This window comes from Calidris pugnax, unplaced genomic scaffold (genome assembly GCF_001431845.1).
Source record: "Calidris pugnax isolate Ruff unplaced genomic scaffold, ASM143184v1 scaffold8, whole genome shotgun sequence".
In the NCBI taxonomy this organism is placed as follows: Eukaryota; Metazoa; Chordata; class Aves; order Charadriiformes; family Scolopacidae; genus Calidris; species Calidris pugnax.
The window spans coordinates 11,603,230-11,627,694 of record NW_015090830.1 but is presented as its reverse complement, the minus strand read 5'-3'; the positions used below and the strand labels follow the sequence as shown (position 1 = coordinate 11,627,694).

General features: G+C 37.0%; 1 long non-coding RNA gene across 2 annotated transcripts in view; it reads right to left on the bottom strand.

Moving 5' to 3' along the window:
- Positions 1-1,872: 1,872 nt before the first annotated feature.
- The window catches only part of LOC106887355, a 23,939-nt gene continuing 1,346 nt past the window's right edge, over positions 1,873-24,465 (bottom strand). The window contains exons 2-7 of one of the 2 annotated variants that reach the window (XR_001411860.1): positions 23,269-23,356; positions 21,777-21,935; positions 16,459-16,520; positions 15,818-15,874; positions 8,272-8,313; positions 1,873-3,889 (exon numbers count right to left, since the gene is read on the bottom strand). This is a non-coding gene — a long non-coding RNA (uncharacterized LOC106887355). Of the gene's footprint in view, positions 3,890-5,770; positions 5,979-8,271; positions 8,314-15,817; positions 15,875-16,458; positions 16,521-21,776; positions 21,936-23,268; positions 23,357-24,465 lie in introns of those variants that run through there. The other variant, XR_001411861.1, reaches the window with a different exon arrangement.

Sequence of the window (24,465 nt, the reverse complement as noted above, 5' to 3'; positions counted from 1 at the left end):
GTCATTTGGTGAACATGTTCATTCAGTGTATCCTTCTAAATTGGACCACTGTTACCTGGACCCATATAAAATAACAGCCCGTGTTAGTCCGGTTGCATTTCATTTGTAGCTTCCCTGTGTTCTCCAGACTTGCACGGTTGCTCACATCTCCCTGCTATATCTGTTCAACAGGAATCCTTCCAGCCACAACTTTGACTTCTGCCTCCACTTATGGTCTAAGGCCAGAGGGAATAATGTGTCTGGGCTATTTTGGGTTCTGGGATATCCCTGGATACCCTGCAGTATTTGATTGATTGGGTAGGGTATGGCCTGGAGGACCACGCTTATGCCAGAGGTGCATGCCTTGCCAAAGATTTGAGGTCTTCATGGCTTTTATTCAGCCAAGGCTGGTCCACTGGAGGGTGTGGGGGCACACCCTGTTGTTGCTGTTGTCAGGAGAGCTAGTAAAATGGACACGTAGGGAGAGCTCATACTCTTCAAACTGCTGACTGTTAGAGTCATCTCATGCCGTCTTCCTGCCCTTTGTCTTGGGACTGCCATTACTCCTTCCTACTAGGCGTGAACAACCCTTAGACTGTATGACTAGTTTGCCTAGCTGTAGGCAGCTAAGTAATACAGTATCAGTTCTACCCCTGATGTGTGGAAACAAACAAACAAACAAACCAACCAAGATTTTTTTTTTAGCATTCATTAACATAACTTATAATACAATGGAATCCCATTCTAGCCTTCAGCACTTGCATCTTGGTAGAAGACATGTAGAGAGGCAGTAATAACTAGGCCCTTTCCCCATTAAAATCTATGCAGAATAGGGAAAAACGTTCTGAATGGAAGATTAGGAAAGTTGTCTGAATTTTTCCTCAGTAGCCTTCTCAGAAAAAAAGTGAAGCATACTCAGTAATCCTTATAAGGCATTAGCGAATGAGGCCCCATCTGGTTGTTCAAGTGAAGGGTTAGTTTTCATCCCAGACAGATTCCCCAGTGTTGTTGTACCACAAGCTATGCTCGTAAGAGAAACAGCAGTAACAGAATATGTATAATAATAATAATGTGAAGAAAATGTATCTCATGAGGGAGTTGGCTGAATGTATAAACAATGAAGACTCAGTAGACATCTACAGTGTACTGCAGATTTGCCCTGTGAGATTTTAGCCACACTTACATAGAGTCCAGGCTATGCTATTATTGATATACATCAAGACATTACAGTATAAGACAGTTTTTTGTGTTTTATGATTTTAACTACAGTTTGCTTGGGGGCTGGCAAGAAAGAAGTTAGTTGTTTGCTGTATTAAGGATCAATATTTGGAACAATAAAATTCCTTTAAAAAGACCCTCACTTGTTTTCTTCATAGGAGAACAATTTATTGTTGACTGTGTTTGTTACCTCACCATACTTACAATGACTTGGAACTGAGAAATTAGTGGCTATGATCTCCTGCTGTTTAGTGTGCTAAATGCTGCCCCAATTGCCCCTAAACAATGCTACCCCATCCAGTTTTAAAGACACCTGTCACTTTTTTTTAATATATTTTTTTTCCTTGCACCACATTTTTTTTGTAGCTAAATGATTTGACAATAAGTCTGTACCTCTGGGAGCTTTACTACTGCCTTCAATGGGAGCACAACTGGGATCTGTACAGATCTTTTTGTTGGCTTGAATAGTCTTTGGATGATGGTCCCTGGTTTCAGGTTATACTCAGCTGTCAGTCTTGAGTTAAAATGAAATAACGCGACTCCCTCAGGTGAGAAAGAATAGAATCATGTTTTTCTTGCATCTGCACTATACCCATTGATTATGCCTAGTTGATATATCTTTTTGTAAGTATTTCTTGGAAAAGAAAGTCATAGCTTTTCAAAGGCAGCCCTCCCTTAACCTTGACCTTTCTGTATATCACTCTGTATCAAAACCGTTGTATCTTAAATTATGAAGAGCTATAGAACTTTACAGGAGTTGTGCTTTGCATGTCTTGGCAAAATATAAAGAAAATCAGCTGAGTGCTTTCTTTGTAGAAAGTGTCTTAGTTGCACATCACTTCCCATTCTATAATTCTATTTCTCCTCTTCCTTGGAGAGGAAGGGCATATTTTGCAATTATCACAAGGGCATCATGAATGATCTCATCTACCTGAGTACTCTACCTCTTGAGATCAGCAATAAACTTGAAGTAGAACTCACATGAGGAATTTCAGCATTTCATAACAAAATGTTTTTACAGTTCTGATTGAAAAAAAAACAAATCACCAAAGCTGTTTCTTACACAATCAAGTCTTCTTTTTCCTGCAGAAAATAGATCATTTTCTCACATACATACCATCCATACATTTTAAGAAAAAATAATCCAAACTTTCTCGGTGAAACAGTTTTTACAAATAAAGTTCAGTTAAAAGTTACAAAGGTAATTAAACAGCAAAGAGCTCTGAGATTCATTAAAAGGAGTTCAGCTAAGTTCCTAAGATTAGGGGCATTATAGGCAGTCAGCTCTTGAGGATTTTCTCTGTCCTTGTCTCAGGATAGAGAATACCTGAGCGTAATCAACAGGGACAGTCATTCTGATTTTAATTGTCTTAAAAGACCAAAAGTGGGAGATGATAGACAAACACAACTCTCTAGTATAGTATTTCTTAGACAGTTTAACTTAATCTTTACTGTCATTTAGATATGGATAATTTGTTTATTGGGCTCTCGTATTTTTTTATTTCTAGAAAGATTATGGCTTCTTACATTTCTAATTTACAACCTGCAACCCAGGTTCATTTATTTGTCAGCTGAATCATGTTTCAGGAGACTCCCAATATTTCTGGCAAGCTGGAGCTTGAGAGAGTTAAAAACAAAATAAGAAACTTGAAAAATCAGTTCTTGACGGCAACAATCCGGTTCAATTTGCAGCATCTGGAAAGAAAATCAAAACCTTTCTGGGAAGAATTAGCACAGCAATAATGAGCATAACAGTAAAGCATAATGCATATTAAGACATGTTTTGGTCTTGTGTCATTGAGCATTATCTTCACTTCAAAGATAACGTGTAAGTAACAGTATCTTTTTCCACATATCACTAACCTTTAAAAAGTGTGCATGCAACTTTAGATTTTCCCTGACCATCTGGCTACTGAAATCTCTAGTAATAGAGACAATTAAATCCAAGCCATGGCAAATTTCCATCTAAAATCTAGTGGGAACAAAACTTAAATGTTGCTTCATAAGTTCTGTGGCTGTTTATATGTGTTTCTTTCAATGACAGCACTACAAGTCTCAACATTAACCTCTCATTCTTTTTAGTATCCATCAGCTAAAGGATATACTGATTGGATTGTTTCTGGTGTTTGATGCATGACATAAATGCCATCTTTTTGGGGAAAGAAAACTTGGTTCAGCTTTTAAAAACACAAAGAATTCCTTAAAGTGATCTTCATATTAATGTTATTTTTCTGGTTATATTTAGATGATTCCAGATCCTGTGAATCATTTCTTACTGTTATGGATAACTGAATATCTAAATTCATGTGTAATAAAACTTCAAATCCATGCCTTCTACCTCAAGATATCACAGAAAAAAATTAATATCAAGATCTGGCCTAATGGCTTTAAATTAGTTAGATGAATTAGGACAATCTGTTCGATCTCCAGAGGTATGTTACAGGCAAAATGTGCAGGAGGATATCAAATAGTAGACAAAAGTCACTGGGTTATGAATAAGTCCTTAAATTCATGAGTCTACAAACACCTAAAAAATAATAAAGGCAAACATCACTCTTACAGCTGGAGAAATTAAAGTCTGTAGGTAAATGCCCCACTCACTCTTACACTACAGGAGACGTGGAGGACTGGAAACAACAACCAGAGCTGGACTTGAGACTTCTTGGGTCTGAAGTAGAAAACATCACAAGTCCTAAATGAGAAAAGTTATAAGATTTTTACTTACTGACATTTGTTTAAATTATATGGCAGGAAAGATAATTTCAAATGGTTTTATTTAGTCTACAGACTCTCGTGAAATAATTTTGAGTTACTGTGGTCTTTCATGACAGTTTGTTTGTGTTCTTTGTAATCTACTACAGCTTTTTAGATTTCCTTCTGTTACATCCACCACAGAGTATCCAGTGCAGGGACAAATCTGTTAATCTATTGTGAAGCAAAATAGGAGCCTCAATACTAGGTACCAGGCTAATGAAAAATGAAACACAAGAAACTGAGGTGAACCAAAATAAGTTTCTTCAGTCAATAACCAGAATTGACCAGCAAAAATGAGCTCTGAGAAAAAGATTCAAGTCTATGGCTTAATCACTGTTGTGTTTTTATGTTAGAGTAGAACAAACATCTATATGATGTTATATGCTGTATTATCATAAAGGATCAACAGCAATCTGTTTCAAATGGTGCTGACTATAGAAAAGTGTCCTTGTCTGTGACATCTGACACATAGATCAAGTGACAGTGCGTAAGAGGCTCTCCTGAGGATCCAAATCTTCCAGATTGTCTTCAGTTTCTTTCAGATTTCTTTGGAACATGACTCAATCTGAAAGTTGTTTTAAAATGAGTTAATAATTTTGGAATAATTTTGCTTTCAATAGTTTAGAATGTTGTTTCACAAAAGGTCCTGCACAATTATTATTTATATGCAAAAAAATATGTTCTTTTAGTAAAGTATAAGGCTGGTAAGAGATTTGCTGTGATAGTAGTCCTGAAATGTATTTGCTTTGATGCAAACCGTAATTGTTTGTCCACTGCACTTTCCAGGTAACGTGAGTTCCAGAGTCAAAAAAGAAACATTACAATGCAGTAAAGAAATAATGTCAAATGCTATGGGTCTTATTATGAATTAATTTGCAGTTCCCAATGACAATTTAAATTGTTTTAACAGGAACCTGAGTGAAAGAAACACTTCCAATTGATAACACCATCAGCAAAATTAAATAAATACCTGCACAGAGAATGGTATATCAGCTTTGGAATAACTGTATTTATCAAGATTTACTTTTTTCATGAGAGATATTGTATTTAATACATAGGTTCCCATCATTATGGTGCAGCTCCAGACTGCTGGTCTAAGCAGTATGTTGCAGGGTGAAGCTATGAATTTATTAAACAAAATGTATTTTGTGACAAAGTAGATCATCCAATCATGAAAAAGAAAAAAAGTACTTGGCTTTAGGCAACCAAAGGCTGATCCCCAAAGGAATACTTGCAAGCAGTCAGTTTGCAATAACACAGGCTACAAGTCGCTTGTGCAGAATAATCAGCAAGCAGTTGGGAGGAACAAACAAACGGTAGCAATCATTGTCCGCTCATAGGTAATTACCATAAGAAGAAAAAGAGCTAAAGTAATTGAATAAAATGTACATAGGTTGTTTACTCAGCTCTATTAGCAGCAAGCAGCACGCTATCATTAAAACTAAAAGACAAGAAATAAAACATTGCTTAGAGCTTCAGTGAAACAGTGATATTAGTTTCCACAACATTACCTGGCATTTTAAAGAACACTAACAGAAAACAAGAATTCAAAAGGACCCTAAAAATACATTTGCAAGCTAGCCTATTCTGTACAGATTATGTACTATGAGTTGAATGCAGTTTCCACTGCCATTCCATTTCCATTTACTGGAAATCAGGCAACCATTTAGGAGCTGGATTTCATTTCTTCTGAAGTCAAGAGCAGTCTACTTTTGCCATTGGTAGACCTTAGCAACTGGTACTCAAAACGAGAGAATAATACTAAAATCCAGTCGGAGCTGCAAGAATCTTTCAGTGGCAACTTTTTGGAGAAAGTCCTTTGACAGTCATGTTCATTTTTTGAATGTGCTTCTGCTTCCGTATTTATCTATTTATGTGGTAGGATAACTTAATTTTTATCTTCTTTGAAGCAGTATTTCTTAGTCCATATGAATCTTCCTTTTCTTGTTTAAAGCAGTTTTTCTTGGCCCAAATGAATCTTCCCATTCACCCTACCACACTTTATAAAGAAGCTCAAGTAATGTCTTCTACAAAAAAAAAGATAGAATTGAGCAAGTCAACTTCTCTTTACTTATACAGAAAGTCTGTAAAGATTTCACTTCCTTCAGTAAGTAAGAGACACTTACTTCACTTCCCTACTTTAAGTAAGAAGGCATCAGAGAAGTGATGGGAGAGCTATAAGGCTAGTTTTATTGCTACATCATCCATTCTACTGGACAAACTGCCCTTAACGGAAGTCACACAGGCCAAGTTTAAAAATAGTAGTATAGTTATACAGGTACTACCGACAGCTTATACACACATGTATATATACATGTGCATACATACACATATATTTGTGTTGACAACCACTTATGTTTAATTATTCTAGTCTGTCTGCATCTCCTCTCTGATGCAATTCTTCCTTTGTTTGACCATTTTAAAGATATATGTTAACTTGATGACAAAGCTAAACCAAGGTCCAAAATAAAAACTTATCAAATATTAGCTAAGATTAAATTTGAATTACAACTTTGATTTTCAAGGCAGTGTTTAAATACATCACCTAACATTCTTAATTTTTAAACAACACACACAATGAAGTCATCCTTAAAACCACTTTTACATTAGTAGATCATGCAACTGAGTCCACAAGGAGAGAACCTTATTTATTATTCATATTTCAGTAGCACACACTGTGTAAGGCTCTGTCCATAGAGACAGACAAACAGGCAGTTCCATTGATTTCCTGCAGCATTTCCAGCTACAGGTTTTCAAAAAAACCCCAAAGGGCTGTATGCTGGTGTCCAAAATAAAAGAGCGAGGAGATGGTATCTGGCCATATATCTTGGTATGACAAATACTACTTATGCTATGCAATGTATCATGAGGCAGAATTCCCCAAACTAGTTTGAAAAGTTAGGTCTAGAACTGGAAAAACAGCTTAGGCTCATCAATTTAGTGTCTGAGCTACTTACTGCAGATAATATTGAAGCCTAATTAGCTAGGACACTACTCCATACTAGCACTGCCCAGGACAGGGTCCTGCTGTACTCTAGTTGGGCAGGAGAGGGAGGAGAATGGGAAATAGGCTGTGACCCCACAACTATATTTTATTATCTAAAGTGAATTAGCACAGTCCTTCATCTTTTATTTCTCCCATTTCCCAAGTGCTCTTGTTCCAACACAAGCACCATGCATATACGTCTGCACTTTGAAAAGCCAGTCTGATCCTGGGGTATTAGCTCCATGCCACTGTGGGCATATCAGGTCACACAGAATAGTGTGCTGTAGATAGATTGTGAATCACTTTTACCCATCCTGTTGTCTTGCCTGGAACACATACAGATGCAGCTTAACTTCATCCTCCTCCTCTACTCCCCTCCCCCCCAAACTTCTACAAGCAGTCACAGTCAAAATTTTTTCATCCCTGTGACATATTAGCCTTGACTAAATGTCTGGACTCTTTGAGATCCAAGCATAACATCAGAAAAGCTGATAGATTCAGGGACCAGCTCTGAAGACAAGTCTTCTCATAGAGCTGGTCTAAACAGGAACAGTTCTTCTGAAGGAGCAAGAGATTCACAGTAAAGACTAAGGAACCTTTACCTGTGGCCAGTCATCTCCAGCACAGACCCACAAGCTTCATTACTTTCAGTGTACAATGCACTTGTTTTATGATTACAGTCATACATGGGTGGAAAAGTACACATTTAAAAAAATAATCAGGTCACTGGCACATTTTGGTGTCACACTCCAGGTTAGCTTGTGAAGGAACAACCACCAAAGTCATCAGGCAGGCAGGTGACTGAAATACAGCTTTTTTATTCAGATCTAAGCTCTTTTGTAAATTGTCTGGATCAAAGCTAAGAAAATGCTTCAAAGTGAACATACTACTTGGAACCAATGATCCTGACATTCAGATATTAAAACTTGACTATTGTATTATTTTTCTTAAATAATACAGTCTTCAATGCATATTGTGTTTTTCTTATGGTGATTTCATGTAGATGACTGCTGCTCACAGTTTTCAGATTTAACCAACTCTTGTTCATAGTGAACATTGTTAAGGGCTTGGATTTAGTGACTGGGGCAAAGAAAAAGAACTTTAATATGTCTGGCTTTTTTTTGGGGTTCTACCATAAATATGTTCTGTGAATCCAGAAATCTTTTTTCTCTACTTGGTTTTACTGCTCACAATCAGTATGAGAGACACAATTAATTCATAATTCCAAAAAGAGGTTAGAGGACGAAAAGTGCTATAGTGTTGTGAAGATATGCTTCCTTTAAGAGTCAAGTAGATTTCAAACTATTCATGAATAAAAGGAATAAACAACTTACCTTTTCTTGCCCCACCTCTATGAACAGAAATATGGTATGTGCCTGAAAAGAACACAAATAAGCACTTAAACATTAAGGACAATAAGCAAAATTTATATCAGTGACCAAAGTTATATACTATTTACACTCATTTGACAGGACCATGAGGTATAAGGCAAAAAGAAGTATAAAAATATAGTCTCATGACAGGCATGAGGAAAATGAAGGAAAGGACAAAAAAGGGTTTTGCCTACTCCAGGGCTTAGGAAATCCACTAGTGAAGTAGCACTACACTCAGCAGCGCTAGGCTGATTCATACCAGTTTAGTATGTGTTCTTCCAAGGCTGAGATTCCTATGGTTTTGCTTCAGTAAAGGAGAAAGCCAGAAAGGTGAGTTCTCCCTTTTCACTGGCTTTTTATTTTTTTCAAAGTTAATTTCATAAAATCGAGTTATTCAACAGCAGCTTCACCTCCACCATTCTCAGACTCCTCTTTGCTATCCCATACCCCTCAGGAGGAGAAAGAGTAAAATGACAGACAAACAGTAAGATTAAAAAGGCTTCTGGGGATCAATTCCATAACTAGTAAGGGAGGAGAGGACATTGGTTTATGGTCTGAAGGTCAGTTCAATGTATTCTCCTGAGGGGCCATTTCCTGGCACATAAACATGTAATTCAAAGTGTATTGTGTTAGCAGCATTTTTGGGGCCTGATCCAGCAGCAATAATTGCAGTTTTCCAGGCGACCTAGTCTTTGGGTTCTCATTAGTGCTATAGGGATGTAATTCAGCACTCATTTGCACTTCTGCTCTGCGTGATCAATCTCTGGCAGCTCACCTATCCAACAACAGGCCAGCATGCTGCAAACAGACATGTGTCCCCTCCTTGCCTCCTGCTGTAACTGTATGCCAAGTTGCTGCCACACTGTTTGAGGAAGAAAATCTTACATGAAAATGAGGTTTCTGCTTTCAGTCCGCTGATATTATCTCTGATGAATTCCTTATTTATCCTTTACCCTGTATGAGGCTGTTGAAGAAAATTGCATGGTCAAAGGACAAAAAGCATTTGCTTTGAAGTCTTATCCATTGTATGAGACTAGGGGTGAGAGGTGGAAAGAGAAATTAGTTCCATGAAGCCCACAAACAGATAATTGCTAGGTAGGATAAAAAGGCTGTAGCCCTGTCCATGTTACCACTTTCTACTGTGGAATGCACATTTGCCACGTGGCTTGCAATTACATTCAGCTGCACAATTCCCTTATTCACAGCAAAACTGCATTCATTTAAGAGACTCCATTCTTTGCTATAAAAAGAAATTAAAAAAATCCATCCTCTCTCCCCAAATGAAATTTACATTTGCACTATTTCTGTGCTTAGTCACATTATTTCCAAGCACAAAGTATATGCTGGACCCGCATGCAATCTGCTGTTTACATAGAGTGCATGCACATACATTTAGACATGCATATACATATGAAAATACATATTTACACCTTCTGATTTATCTTTATGCATTAAAATATATTTTTACATATAGGTGTATAAAACCAGATTTTATTGTGCCTGTGTCTTTATTTCTAATAAATGACATACAATATTTGACAAACTTTGGGTCTTTTACCAAACCACAGTGTCCAAGAGATATATACTGTATTCAGCTATATTGTAAGTGTGTATATGTACGTGCACGTGTGCATGCACACGTGTATATGAGCATGTGTGTGTGTGAATTGTGTAATTTGTGAAGCATGCTTTCCTGCTAAGGCACTATGAACAACAAATGAAGCAGAAAGCACCCAGCACTCTGCAAGTCAGATGCTATCTTGAGGCTCCAAGGATTTCTTAATTGACTAGGGTGAGGGCAGGAGCTAAAATGATTGAGCAGCAATGATGTGTGAAAAAAATTTTTTTGCTGCTTCAATTTCCTTCCCTGACATCTAGGAAAAATCTCTCAGAGACAGGAGAAAACCTTTAAAAGGTCACCAGTGCAAGAGAACAGGATTTCATGCTGAATATTTGAAAGAATAAAGAATATGCCTGATTCTAAGACTTATGCAAGAGGGCATGGGCAGCATTAGTTTGCAATTGTGAAATCAGGATACTGGGCTTTATTTCAACTTCTGCTCCAAATATGCACTGTGATCACTTCATTGTTCTTTATCCCTGTATCTTCCAAAGAAATTGGAAATGCTTTATTGCAGCATTGAGCGCTGTTCAGCTCCAAACAAGATCAAGACTCAAGCCAGTGAGGAGGCAACCTACCTGTGTTAGGTAAATGCAATAGGTATGTAGAAGTACAGTCAAAGATAATGATTTTAAGCCTCGTAGGGTTATTAATCTAAAATAGGAAGCAATGCTAATTAATTAAGACTAATTTTATATGTCAGTGACAGCAGTATTCCCCTAGGTTCACATCAGAAAACAAGTGTTGTACTTTGTATATTCATGTTGATTTTAATTTGACTGCTTGTTTATAAACTATTACATGAATATCTGCAGGAACAGACATATACCATGAGCTACTATCATGACATTACTTCCTATTCCAGTTTTCTACTATCAATTGTTTAAATGGTCTTCCTTTCCTTAGTCTTCTGGACCTGTTGTGGCTGCCCTTTGGACCTCATATCTCAGAAACTGAACTTCTTTTAGTTTAAATATAGGGCTGCATATGTTTGAAATTACATTTTCTCTGAACTTTGCAAATATTACACTTTCATGATGGATAATGCACTCAAATGAAAAATATTTATTTGATTACTTCTTACTACTGTAAATATCTTGAGGACAAAGCAATATTAACAGGTATCTTGTAAGAATTTAACAGTGAATTTACCTCATAGAATGTGTTCCAGTAGGCTATAATTGCTCCATCTTTACCAGGACTACTATAGTTTACATGGCTCTGCTCTGTCCTTTTTTTCCATACTTGCACCAGAAATTTCTCTATTGCTCTATGTTTTGGTGGTTTGTTTTTTTTTTTTTTCATCAGCAACCACCTCTTTATATTTTCTGTTTCTCACTCTTTCAGGCCTCCTTTTCTTTTTATGACTGGTACTTTGCCTTCCTATCACTTTCCTATTCTGTAGTGTCTAGGTCCATGTCTACTTCCTCTCCTATCTGCTTTATTCCCCAAATCTAAGTTCCTTTTTATTCCATGTCCTTATAATACTACCAATTCCATCTTGATTTTGCTGATACTTCACAATATCTAATTGCTGCTTCACTGCTTGGCCACCAACTGAAATTTGATTGACTGGCTGGGGACAAATAGGACTGAATAAACTGCTATTTAAACCTTTTCATGGCCAGCTTTTTAAAGTGCCCCCAAAAAAATGGAGATCATCAACCTTCAGCTCTTGTCAGCAAATTTCAAATTCACTGTGTTTAATTTGGTTTGGAAAAATAATCTCACAAATCTTATCTCCTCTATATAGTGAGACAGTATGTCTACAGACTCACTCCCATCAATTCTGGAGCACTGAACCCTGGCAGTGAATTTTGAATGCCCCTCTATCTCTGAAATCTTTCCTGCTGCAGCAAATTTTCAGTATCATTGAAGTCCTGGCATGCCAGTTTATTTATAATTAATATAGACCACTTAAGTTTTCATTGCAGAACACCAAAGAGCCGTGGTTTCATGTGATTTGGATGCTACCTTGCCAACAAAGATTAGGAGTTGAGGTTCTGTCAAGCATTGAACCTTTTTTATGGGACCTGAGTAACCAGATGATGAAAAGCAGATCTTTCCTCCCAGACAATAAATCTTTAGTGAATTCTTCAGGTTTTTTGAACACAGAAAAAAAGTAATAAAATAAAATCCAGACTTGTACCACACACTGTGTTTACCCTGAATTAACACAAAGTAGACAGAAGTTAAATATTTAAGATACAACTTATCCAGCGGGAAAAGAAATTCTGCTTTTCATAAACACTGTCAGATTTCAACAAGTGTTTTCTCAATATGCCATAAAATTAATATCTGAGAACATTTCTCTGATGACACTCCCCTCCTAAATGGGACCTCATCCCTCTGAATTTTTGTGTGAAAATTCCATTAGGCTCTACAAACCTGTTTAAATTTTCTAAGAAAGAATTAATTAATTCTTTTGAGGTAACAATAACTTCTCCTTTATTAGAGGCTAAGGGCAAATGAAGTAGTATGGATAAACCCAGAATGAGTGAACTTTTTCTCTTCTTTCAAAGCAAACATGACCTAAACTCCTTTTGAGAACTAGAAAAAATAAATAACTGGATTAATTTCATGTAACTTTCTGGTGAGATCAGGAAGAAACTTAAGTACAAAGGTAAAACTAGTATTACAAAATGGTCTTTGATAACACCATGCATGTTTTCTCCAACTCTGGGTCCAATAGGGTCCAGACAGCACTTAGAGAAAGCATGAAAAGGTACTGTTAGAAAAGGTAAACCTGATGTTTTGGTGCAAAGAAAGGGCATGTTTCCCCCATTCTTGCAGAGAGTTTGCTGTTTCATTTGCCAGTTTTTCTGTCAGCAGAGGGTTGAGTTCATTATTCATCTCAGAAAAGGAAGACAACTCAGGTCCTCTAGTCAGATGGATTCCCATGGTCTGGCAGGCTCTTAGGCATTATCCCTCATTTACTATGTGAGTTGATTAAAATGCCAGCTGATTACATTGCATGATACCCCACTGCAACAGAACAGAGAGCCTTCAACAGCTTCAGGCACATCAGAAAATACAGGTGGCTACTCATACAAATGTAAAAATGAACACAGAGTGTTGAAGTACCTCTTCTTTTACTTGAATTTCAATTCAGTTCATTTCTGTATTGCTAATTAACTTTTGATGTCACGTGGTGCTTTCCATAGTTAGTATTTCATGTATTATACAAGCTGTCAGAAGAAAGCTGGAGGCTTTGGCTGGTGATATTTGGAACATTTGGCAGTCACCAAGGCATGAGAGGCAGCTTGAATTTTTGGTATAAGCTTATTAAAAGCATATGTCTTAACAATCAGCACAGAGATTGTTATGCACAATGAAGAAAACACACATTTTGGGTAAGACAGTCAATATTTCATTAGAAGGAAGAGATTATTTGACTTTCAGGGGTAGATAACATCATTGACTGATGGAAGTGAGGATGATGGCAGATCTGATTTATGAGGGGTTTCAACTATAAATTTCACTAAAAAAGCCCTAATTGTGATCTGCCACAATCTCACATAGCCTCATTCACAGTGGGGTAAGAATTCAATTCAATATAGAAGAATTGCTTAGAGACTCCTTGTAAAAGTTTTGCTGAAGCTAAATTGAATGAAGAATAATTTAGTCTAGTATACCTAAGGAGTGTCTGAAACATTCTCAAACAGTATCAGGATTATCTATGAGAACTTGTGGAGAACAGGTACATTTTCAGGAGACTCCACAAAGGCAGAGTATTAGTCTGTAAAGGGAGAAGAAGAAGAAAGCATGAACTAGGAAATTATAGATCAGACTTTCAGAGTTCTGAAGATATAGATATAGGTAGATATATGTATAGAAACAATTATATTAAAAAAAAAAACCCTACCACCATTAAAAAAATCCATTTTAAAGACACTAAAGGATAATAAAATGGGAAGTAATAGCCAGCACAGATTTGTCAAGGAGAAATTATATCAGACTAGACTGGTTAGGACTTCTGAAAAAAGGTAGCTGGTAACATGTGTGAGGGAGAGGCAAAAGGTGTCATAACTCGATAGATTAACAGGTATGCTCTTTATAAATCTGGAGAGTTTTCAAAGAAAATCTATAATTTTCAATACCACAAAATAGCTGATTTGAATAAACTGTTTTACTTATTCCTTGCAGATAGGACAGGAAGCAATGGGCTTAAATGACAGCAGGAAAGATTTGAGTTGGCAATTGGGAGAAATCTTTCTTACTATAGGCATAGCAGAGCACTAACGTACACTGCCAAGGGAGAATGTGCAAACTTCTGCCACTGGAAGTTTTCAAGAACTGATGAGACAAAAATCTGTCAAAAATAGTTTAGTCATAGCTGATCTTGTCTTTGGGCAACTAGATGGGTTAGATGACCTCTTGGGACCCTATTTACTATGATTTCTCTGATCCCTAAGTAAACATAACACTATTGACTCAAATTCAATTCATGTCTAGAAACTTATATAAACCATTTTAAGACAAAAAGAAAAATAAAATGTATACTTAACACAAAGAAAGGTTACCTGTGTAAGTTAGACAGTTCTCAGTGTTTTAAAATCAGAAGGATGGGGAATGCCCAAATGAAGAGACAGCTGCATGATGAACTTCTGCCTCCGTGCTGGCAGCTGGCTACAGTTATGTTTCACAACACATTTAGCTACTTGCCTTTTGCACCACCCACCCTTTATATTAAGGAAAAAGTGTAGTGTCCTAGTTGTAGCAGAGCTTTCAGCTCAAATCTGGAAAAATGCCCAGAAGTGAAGACTCAAGAAAATTACTTGTGTACTGACAGTCCTCCAGAATACATCCCCTCTACCCACAATGTCCAGAAGTACCATCAGGTTTTCCCACAGCATATGAGAAGACTCCCAGAGGGCCTATCACGGGTGCAACGCTGGCAAGGACATGGTGACAGAGGTATGACTTCTCATACAGACTTGGCCAAACCAAGGACTCAGGATTGGGAGCTGAGGTTGCTTTAAGAAAGAAGTTTTAAGAGCATGAGAAGCCTGAAGAAAGCCTACAAAAGCATTGTATTCTACAAAACAGATGCTGTTAGCTGACATTGTACCCTAGACAGTGAGGATCACCTCCATGACTGCTGTGCTCCAAACTTTTGATTTAATCCATCTTACTTAAAACATTTACCTGGAGCACAAAAAATAAAACTTAGATATCCTAATCTCCCTCTTTTTCAACTCAGTAACAGTGAAAGATTCAGAAAATTTAAGTTAGACTCCCTTTTGACTACAGAGGGAGTCTAGGAGGGCCAAGCCCCTCATTCAAGCATATCAGTTAAGTCTCTCAAGGTAGGAGCGATGAAGATAAAGTTCTGGTCCCAGGCTATCTGCCTAAGTCAAGAGAGATGAATCTGGGCTAACTCCCCAACACTTCACTCATCACCCAGGATAACTTTGCAGTGTGTAGATCAATTGGAGATTCAACAGAATAGTACAAAGACTTTCATAACAATATACCCTCAAAACCACTCTCCTGCTCTTAGAAATGTGTGAAAGGAGGTCTCTGGCAGCAAGCATACAGCTTTCAAAAATATTAAGAGTTCTGTATAGTGACAATGAGATTTGATGGTGCAGGGAGTAGTGAAAGTTACAGACATTGCCCTGATCTCTACTATTGTTGGATTGTTTTTCTGCACAAGTATCTTTCCATTCAAAAGCACTGCGTCCCCAATGCTGATGCTATTGTTTCCTACCTTGCAGAAGAAAGAATTGTGTGCAGAGGGTCAGTTCTTTTTCATGTACAGTTCTCAGGAGGAAAGCAGGCCCTATAGCAGGAAGTACTGAACATCTTACAAGGCATCTTGAGAAGGCTGCAACTGCTTTTTGCGGACTCCAAAAGCATAGAACGTTCAGACTGAACACTTACCTGAGCTGAAATGAACTTCAAAAGCTATTGGAGATCCAGGATCATTATGGTAGATGTCTGAAAAAGAAAGATTATCATAAATTAACTTGTGTGTGTGTATGTATGCACATCTTTGTGCAAATAGAAAAACATAGAGTTATTCACTAGAGCATGTGATATTAGCCAACTGTGAAACAGAGTGAGGTGAATTCAGTTTTAGTAGAGGACAAAAATTTTCCATGTCTTCTCCATTCTAGACCAATTCAAAAGCTGCTGGTGATTTCTAGAGACCACTTTAGACTAACTGGATTATGCACAGGAGAATATGGTTGTTCTTGTGTATTTTAAATGGCGATCTCCTAACTGTGAAAAATCCTAGGCAGAATTAGAAAAGCCAGTGAAATGCTTGGGTGATTGAGCTTCTTACAGTAAACACACAGTGTATGAAGGAATCCAAGACATGCAGTTCTGCATCAGGAAACATTTCTTAATTTCTAGTGCAGCATCAAAGTTAATATAAAAGTTCTTTTAAGTCTTATCTTTTCTTATCATCTAGTAATTTCCCACTATTGCACCTTCAAACTACAGAGGTAAAATGTGATAATCCCAGTGGGATCCAAAGTCTAATTATTTCAGTCATAGAACACAAAAGCAACAAATACCTCATCAGAGCAAACAAAGATGGTTCTACGTCAGGTTTGCATCAACACAGGGACTTGAAGAGCTAGAAAAAAGTTTATAATGATGTCTACTATTTCAACTAATTTAACACAGTGCTTGTTAGGCTGCACCTGGAGTACCATGTCCGGTTCTAGTCCCCACAATTCAAAAAAGATGTAGACAGGCTGGAGAGGATCCAAAGGAGCTTTGTGAAGAAGATCAAATGACTGGGGAACCTACTTTACAAGGAAAGACTGAAGGAGTCTTTTCTCCCTGAAAAAGAGAAGACTCAGTGGGGACGTCATCACAGTATTCCACTTAAAGGGTGACTACAAAGAGGAAAAAGGCTTGATCTTCATAAGGAACCACATGAAGAAGACAAGGGGAAATGGGTAAGTGTTACACAGACAGAGGTTTCATCTGGACATAAGAAAGACGTTTTTTACAGTAAGAACAATCATTCACTGGAACTCCTTTCCCATGACATGGGGAAGACATGGCAGAGTCCCCATCGCTGGAGGTTTTCAAGATAAAATTGGACAAGGTGCTAGATAACCTCATGTAGGCTCCCTTTCCCACAAAAGTTTGGACCAAATGATCTTTCAAGGTCCCTTCCAACCTGGGCTGTTCTATGATTGATTCTACAAACACAATGAAAGCACAGATCTTATTTTTGACTGTTTTCATATATTGTTTTTCTTCTTATAAGCAAACGTTTCACAGCTTTCTATGAGAAGAAAATAGCCTGTTCCCTCAAAAGAATATGCATGACAAATCCTTTCTGGCAGGAACAAGGTTTATGTATGTGTTGGGTATTCCAGCATTGACTGCGGGATCTTATGTCTATCTTTTTACTTACCTACTTGTATGAGATCATGTCAGGCCAAGGCGGTTTCCTGTGTATTGTGGATTGCTTACCCTAATAGACAGGCTCAAAACTTACTCAGACTGTTCAGAGCTGCCTGCTCCAGAGTTCTCAACTGTGCTTTGTAGCTGCAGTGGCACTTAAAGTTGTAGCTGTAGTTGTAGTCTGAGTCATTATTTCTGCTTTTGAATGCAGTGTTCTCCAGTTATTTAAAAATAGACTAATCCCAGAAATGAGCTGGTAAGTGTCCAAGTGATGAGAAGGTAAATAACCAAACTCCACTTTGAGTCCCATGGCTCACTCCATTTAGTATGTCCTTTGATGTCTGAATTCAGCTCAAAGAAACATTTTTACTGCCCCACATTTTCGCATAATGGCTCCCAGGTGGCAGCAATTGCCAGGTAAGATAAGTTCTCCTTACACAAAATGGTTTAATGCTTCATAGCCCACTGTTCAGGAACAAGATTTTAATAAAGAGAAAGAAACAAATTGAGATTTTGGTCTCTGTTTCAAAGACTATGAATGAATTTATCATTAAATGGGGAAGATGTTGAAGTGGTGCTGGGAGGAGTGAACCTCCTGGAATGGTGCTTTGGCTTTCTTCCTTGTCTCTTACAGAAACATAGATACTTAGAAGAGAATTAGAAGGGATTTTGGCATAGAAAATTTTTAAAAGTTCAGTTCTCAAAGCTCCTCTGCAGTTGAAGTCCAACCTTGTCAGTGCTTGCTTGCTGCTGCTTACTGCTTGCTCATGAGCAGCTTGGTTTTGATAGGGCTGGACAGTTAAGCTCCCAGCAAATACATGCCTGAATTCCTTTAATGTGCACGTGCTAATTTTTCCTTTCACCTTCAATGCAATGGACATTCAAAAAGTGCATCTGACTACTCAAAAAAACCTATTGAGCAAAGGGAAGTAGCAAAGAAGTTTCCCTCATTTCCCCCAGTAGCTCAGGTTTATGAAGTCTAACACAGGCTGCAAGCATATTTTTTTAACACGTGCACTGTTGAATAGAGGTGCTTTTGACAACTGGATCCTTTCCTAGACTTATGTAATTTTAAAAAACAGAAGTTTTGAGGTAAATTGAATAATATGCATTCTTTTTAGGTATTATTCTCACAGAGCATAAATATATACAATGTATATCCCAGTTCACCTCTCTGCTTGTAAGAACTTAATGGCTGGTGATATTTTCAAAGTACTCTGATAATTCTATATAGACTGAAAAAATGAACAGAGCTATGAGGAAGTTACAAAATATTTTGTATTATCTCCATAAAACTGCAAGATCATGATTATATTCAAAGGTAATAACTGAATCTGAAGACTCCACTTTTGCCTTTCATATATGTTTGGTTACTGTATCCAGCATTGTCTTCTAGTTATTCTATGCTACTGAGAAATGGTTAAAGAATTATTTCAAAACCATTATAATTATATGGATACTGAAATAAGGGTTCAATATACAGTACATTATGCAAGGGAGAAGAAATATGAGAAAAATTGCCATATAGCCAGGCAATAGAAGATTCCAGGGGAAAAACCTCTGAAAATTACATTTACTAATTTGTAATGAACTATTAGAGAAATAACTTGGGAGGATATGTAAGTGATTTTTAAACATAAAATTAACAGAGAGGCAAGCAAGTCCATCACTTAATGTTCCCTGCTCATTTTAAATGAAAACACTTTCTTTTGATTCTGATACCTTAGCCTCTCACTTTCTTTTGTTTCCTCTCAGTTGTCTCCCTTTTTTTTTTTTTAATTCATTTTCACAGCCTGCTCCACAGGAGGGGGATATTCCCTGAAGGAACTGCAGCCCATGGAGAGCCCACACTGGAAGAGGTTTATCCTGAAGGATTGCTGCCCCTGGGAACAGGTCTGTCCTGAAGGACTGCTGCCCATGGGAAGGCCCCAGACTGGAGCAGGGGAAAAGTATGATGGGGAAAGAGTAGCAGGGAGAAGCTGTTAGACTGACCGAAGCCCCCTGTTTCCCATTCCTCTGTGTTGCTTGTGGGCAGAGGAGGTAGAGGAGTCTGGGATGAGTAAAGTTGAGCCTAGGAAGAACTGGGATCCAGCCTCTAGTTCTTGTCTATTCTTGTCTGTTTCTCACCATCCAACTCTGTTTTAATTGGTAATTAATTCAATTTTCCCTGCATTTAATATATTTTACCCATGACAGTAACTGGTAACTGTTCTGCCTGTCTTAAATCTGTCTAAATCTGTATAAAATCCCTGTAATTCCCTGACAGTAACTGATCTCCCTGTCTTAAACCTTGACCCACAAGCTTTTTCATCTTATTTTCTCCCCCTGTCCTGTTGAGGAAGGGGAGAGAAACAGTAGCTGAGCAGGCATCTGGCAACTGGCCAAGGTGAACCCACCATAGATTCTCCCCTTCTCTGGAACACACAGCAAAACTTGAAATCTAACAGTCAAATAATATTCTCTGAAATGCTTATATTGCAACGTGAAACTTAATGCATGTTTCTCTCCTTCAGGTTGAAAAACAAGGTCTGTGGGAAAACACTTGAACAAAATTAGCCTGCCATTAACATAGGAGAAGTCAAAGCGTATCCATAGTCCAATGTCATATGTATACACTATCTTAAAAATATACATGCTAATTTGTATGGATACATTCCTAAAAATAAGTTTCTCCCAGTTTTGGTAAGAGAGGGCATTTTTAGCCCACAGAGCTCAGCCCCTAATGTGTACATGTCACTGAAGCAGAATGTAAGGCCAGCCTGAAAGACAAACAAAAAAATTTTTTTGGATAAGAGTGGAAAACAAAGATCTGATTTGTGCAACAATGAAAAACAGACTTCCAGGCCAAATGTTTCATAGGAAACACATGCACACCTTTTAAAACACAGTAACAAAGTAATTGCTTCTAAGAGGATAATATTTGGTCAACAAAAAAGTCACATGCATTTTTCTCTTCTTGAAGTAGTGACACATACCAGAAAATGAAAAACTCTCCCAAACCTGACACATTTGTATATGAACATGACTATTCAGAGTGTGTAAGAGTAACACACAAAAATGGTGACTTTCTGAGGAGACAAAACCGATTTGTGAGCATGCTGCTGCCGGCATGACTTGGGCTTTGGCCCCATTTCTCTTTCATTTCAGTTTCTCAGTCTTCTGTTTGGAAATATTAAATGGTCTGGATGCATTAACCAAGGGTGGCAACTCCATAGGCAGCCAACCCAACCATCCAAAGACTCATTCATTATTCATTTATTTATTACTCATTATTATTAATTCATCTGTTCATTTATTAATTTATTTTTTTCACTGAGTGCATTATGTAGCTCAGCTTTTGAAAGTAGAGGTTTCAACAATATAAGTTCAAAGTAAGTAACCGTTTTGTTTGTGTGAGTGTCAGAGTTACGTATCTATTTGTTATTCAAAGTCTTCTCTGAGGACTAACAACTCTGTATTGGCTCCAGTTCATACTCTTCTGCAGCAATATTTCCTGACCATTTGGCTTCAGAGGAATATTTTCTCAAATTGTTTTGGCCATTGTGTGATAGAGAAATCTGCGGACTTCTGCAGGCCAGACTTAGACACACAAAGCTGTGCCCAGTAGCACCTTTTTCCCCAGTATAATATGACTGAGATGAAAGGTGATTCTATCACCATCTAACACTGATTTATAAGATTTTAAAAATGCTTTACATTTAGAAAACAAAATACTGAATTAATAATAATTAGAAAAACAATAGTGATCAAATGTTTTATGTAAAACAAGTACCAGAAATGAGAGCATTTTTTAGCTCCGAAGATTTAATTAACTTTGTGACTACTAACGTTAGAAAGACACAGCTGTAAATACTATATAATTTAAAAAATACAGAGAGACAATTATATCTGACACTTTTTTTTTTTCTAGAGACAATTATTCTAAGGTAAAAATTCCTAAGGAAACCACCCAGTAGCTGTTGAACATTCATGGCCAAGTTATAAAGACAAAGACAGATGGTGCCTCGACAAAAGGAACTATGTTACCAAAGATGAAGTAGACAGACAGTACTTGACTATTTACCTGATCTGTGTAAGCAAGTGACCATTTAGGTGGAAAATGTAGGTAAAAGCAAAAATATTTGTAAATTTTGGCACCCCTAAGGTATTGCTATTGCAAATATATAGTCCAAATTTGAAAGTGAAAAAATCTTTTTTAAGCTGAGGAAATTGAAAAGAACAAAAGTTATCTTGTTCTTAAGAAAAAGCTTATAAACAGAACTGCAAGTATTTTTAGGAAAAGCCATTCACTGTACCAAAATGAGTACTTGTCATGTTGCATGGCAAAATGTATGAAACAAGACTCAAGAGACATTGAATCTCAGATGTAGAATACGTCTGTTTATGAGTTAGAAATGTGTATTTATGAGAAATTATGCTATTAGTATACATTTGCTGCATAATGATCTAATAATTTTATTTATTTGCATACCTATGAGAGGCAGAGTAAACTTCTCTTGGATAGATCCTGTTGTTGCTATTCACCTGGGCCATTGGTCTTGTTAAGTCTCTGAATCAATGTTCTTCAAGAAAATTAAGAATCGCAATTTCTTAAAGAGGCAGACGAATGTGTTCATGCTATAAAGAGAATCTAGAGACAAACGTTGTACCAAATAGTCAGTTTGGGGTATCTGAACTTTCCCTTCTCAGCAAAAAGGATTTGTGGTTAGTATACTGTGCTGCAAAAATTCCATGCTCACTGGCCTTTTTCAAATAAAGACTTCTAAGATAAACTAAATATTTAGGTTTTATTCTTTACACAATATAAAATTTTCATTTGCTTTCCAATTGCGCTGTTTGACAGCTGAAAGTGACATTACTCAGTTTTCTTGCAAAGAAATGAAATTATGTGATTACATTATAAAAACTGAATACTCCATGGTAGTGCTTTATAGACAAGTAGAGAAACACACTAGTTTATTATCAGGGATATTAACTATTATGTCACTTTGACACATAGCACAGACCACCTTGTACTTACATATATCGATCAAAGGTTTGGGATCATTTATTTATAGAAGTATCCTAAGACATTAGTAACTGCAAGGTTCTGTCATCTTTCCTTTCTTTATATTATCCCATAGTTCCGTTAATATAAATACCTGAAGAGTGTTACAATAACAAAATATATGCAAGGAATATAATTTCATGAACAATTGAGATTCACTAGCCTTTTATAGACTTTTAGCTATGACTGAAGTCTAAAGCTAAAGTCTATCTTTAGATAGTCCTGGATATGACTAAAACTACTTGAAATAAACACACTGAGTATTCTCTCTTCCATCGAAACTACATTTCCTTAGAGGGATTTGAGAATGAATACTTCCAGTTTAGAACTACTGGAAATAAGAACCAAACATTTTTTCATCAGATTATCTCTCTGTTACTAACAAGGGGCAGTGATATAAACATGATTTCTGAAAAAATAAGGAAGATGCTATGGAAAACTGAACTTGGTTATGTGTTGTTTAACCTAAATTTTAAAACAAAACAAAACCAAACAAAACCAACCCACAACCTAAACATTCAAAGTGGTAGAAAACTAATGTCTTTTTATTTGGACAAACTTTGAAAGAATAATGGAAATTATTGGTATCATCCAACAAAGATCTGTCAATTTTACTCTAAGTAGGGCAGAAAAGCACTGAGGAAAGAATTCTAGACCTAACTAGACAAACAACTCCTTCAAAGAGACAGTAAGAATAAATAGGGAGTCTACAAGGACTGTAAAAAGAGGGATCAGCAAAGAAAATTCCATCAGGGAGGTGTTAGATCTTGCAAAGGATGTTTTAACAAGTAAAAGCTTCTTCAGCTATATAAAGAGGAAAAGAGCAAGGAAAGCAAAAGTGGGGTCAGTATACAATGGGGATATGTTGGAGATTAAAAATGACCTGGGAATTACCCTCAAATAAATAAGCACTTACGCCTCAGTTTTCAGTAGAATAATGGTGTTTGGTAATGTCTGTCCCACAGAGATCGTCTCCACTGACACAAAAGACTTTCTTTCCTCCACTAAGTAAGAAAAATGAGTGTGGTAATTATATCACATTTGCTTATTCAAATTTATACCTATTTATGGCAACACATTAAGCTAATTTACATTCAAGCAAATTCAGTTTCACCCATTGTTAATAGTCAGGGATTACTGTAGCTGTTGAGAATTCAGATCTCCCCTGGTTCTTTTTTGGGGGGTAAAAAATCTCCAAATTCACTCCATTTCTTTTGAGAGGATTATTCCTTACTTCTAAATCAGTGAAAGTATTAATCAGCTTTTCCAACTGAATAAGTTTGAATTCCTTTGTTTCCTGGCCCCTTAAAAGTCAAGTTAAAAAAAGACCAAGCCGGCTGCTAAATTGGTGATTTGAAACTTTTCTCTTTTCCCCATAGGGAAGTGAAAAGGTATCTGGGAGGACAGATCCTTCTCTTTGTGCTCTGTGTGTTTGGCAATATAAAAGCAAAGCCTCCTGACAGCTGGAGCCTACTCTCTCAAGCGTACACCTCCTTTTGCCAAAAATAATATCTCATGTTATATTAACAGAGGTCATTAGTTATTCTTTTAACTGTTACAGAGTCTTCAGAAAAAAGCCCCAAGCCTAACACAGAGAAGTCATTATGGCACAGATAATATTATTATATATATGTATGGACACAAACTTCCATACAGACAGCGTACGTGTATGCACCCATGTTATATATTCTAGAAGTGTCTGAATTTAAAAGATTACAGTAGGTGCTTGCTGCTTTATTTCAGGTTTCTTTCAGAAGGGGCAGTTTGGGTAATAAGAATTTGGATGTGGAAATTGACAATCTAATGTCAAAGCAGAAGCCAAAGACCACTTTTACTAAGCACAAACTCTGAAGGAAACTGTAACAAAGGAGATGGAAGTAGTGAAAAATGGTATAACACCAGGAAAACTTTTTTAGTGGTATTTTTTACTAGACCTTTTTTTTACTAGACAGCTTTTTTTCATTATTTTTTTTTTAATTGGCCTTCCTTCCTACTTGCAAGGAAGGACAACATAATAAATAAAGCAAAAGGTATGATCTGAAGAAATTTAGGATGGAAATTAGAAAGAGGATTTCCATTGCACCAATACACCCTCCTGTCCCCTCCCTGCCCC